Source organism: Camelus ferus, chromosome 35 (assembly GCF_009834535.1).
Source record: "Camelus ferus isolate YT-003-E chromosome 35, BCGSAC_Cfer_1.0, whole genome shotgun sequence".
Classification (NCBI taxonomy): Eukaryota; Metazoa; Chordata; class Mammalia; order Artiodactyla; family Camelidae; genus Camelus; species Camelus ferus.
The window spans coordinates 16,050,305-16,052,269 of record NC_045730.1 but is presented as its reverse complement, the minus strand read 5'-3'; positions in this window follow the sequence as shown (position 1 = coordinate 16,052,269).

Below are 1,965 nucleotides of genomic sequence, written 5' to 3'. Positions count from 1 at the left end.
ATGGACTAAAATTGTGTACAGAGTTTAAATCTGTGGGAGTTTAAAAAAGAATATGGTGTTTCCTCATTTTAAAAAATGAATTATTTCTAAAAATTGCAGCACTTCGGCAAATACCATTCTAAACTTTTTTAAAGAAAATATTTTCTATGATTTTGCAAGTAATTCTTTTTGCTGGGCTTCACAGTATAGTAAAATGAGCCAACAACATCATGTAAACAATGACACAAGATTAGATTATAAGTGATCTATAACTTTGAAGGAAGCTTCTGCTGACTTGCATTAATAAGGAAGCATACATTCTCCTGGTAGCTCATAAGGAACAGTCAAACTACAAAGCCATAGAAAAGACAAATCACACCCTGAACAAATAAAGCTACAAATTCACAGAGATTTTCCTAGTCCCCAGATAAAAATTCCACACATAAAACTTAAATTACAAATGTTATGGTTATTTATGATATCTGGGGCTAAAATTCTGGCAAAAGAGTTGAATTGGACTCTATTTGGAAAAATGTGTTGTAAGTCCCATCATACCTAAAATTCCCTATTAGGGAAAATATTGCCAAGCACCATCTAATTGTGCTCGGTATTTTGGGCACCTATTGATGACAGAATACCCTATTCTGTAGGACAGATCCAGAAAAATCTGAGTGTTGTTCTCTTAGTAAGAGGATTCCACAAGGTAAACTGTTGGTTTAAAGCAAAGCAACCCAGCACCTCCGTATTTTCCCTTAATTTCCACCAAAGTAGCTGAAGAATTCATATCAAAGAGACCCACTGTTCTTCTCAGGGTTCCATCAATCATGTATCCGTAGAAACCACAAATAAGTCCTTTAAAGAGATGTCTCTACCTTTTTGTCCCAAGAGAGCTCTTATTCAATCCACTTCCATTCCTCCCCTCTGGACACTTTATTTTCTACTGTAACTCCTGGGAACTCAAGAGTGACAGAAGGCATTTTGCCTCTGTGGCTAAGGAGCCCACTTGAAGATTTCTAGGTGATCACCAACGTTGACCCTAAGACACTGCATCCCTGCTGCTCCAGACGCCCATCCACACAGTCATGCCAAGTTGGAACCTGTGTGGTTTTCCTAGACAAGATCTTCTAAGCCTAGATTCAAGGGAAAAAAATAAAAAAGGGACAGTTGTGAAGGTCTCTGTCTGAATTACTTGATGAAGTTGTCCCCTATTTATTAGAAAAACAGCCTAAATGTTCAGTTCCTCACACATGAAGGAGTTGCTTATAGACTCCTCCCAATTCTGGACAGTTTACCAAAATCTGAAGTTAGTTTCAGCCTGCAAGTGTTCCTGAGACATCTTAGAATGGAAATCTGTAGAGGCCAGTGTGTGTACTTGTGTGTGGAAGTACACAGTAGAGCAGGCAGGGTGGCTGGGTGGAACATTTATTCTTCAGTTAATGTGGGCATGTATTATGTTACCACATTAATGATGGTGAATCTGCCACACAGAAAGAGAGTCAATTTTAAAACTAATGAGAATGTTGTATTCATTTCCTACTTTAGCTGCCAACAAATTAAGTGGCTCAAATTTAGTGGCTTAAAACAACACAAATTTAATATCTTACAATTGTACAGCCAAAAGTCTCATTGGGTTGAAATCAAGGTGTCAGCAGGGCTGGTTTTTTTTTTTTTTTTTTTTTTTTTGAAGACTGTAGGGATGTTACTGACTGAATTCTGTCCCCACTCAAATGCTTATGTTGAAGCCCTGACACTCTCCACCCACCTGCCCCCACCACGTACCTGTATTTGGAGATACTGCCTCTGAGGAGGTAACTAAGCTTAAATGAGGTCACAGGGGTGGGGTCCTAATCTGATAGATCTGATGACCTTATAAGTAAAGGAAGAGGCACCAAAGGTCTTTCTCTCTCCACATGCACACAGAGGAAAGGCCATACAAGGACAAAGTGAAAAAGTTGCTGTCCACAAGCCAAGAAGAGGAGCCTCATC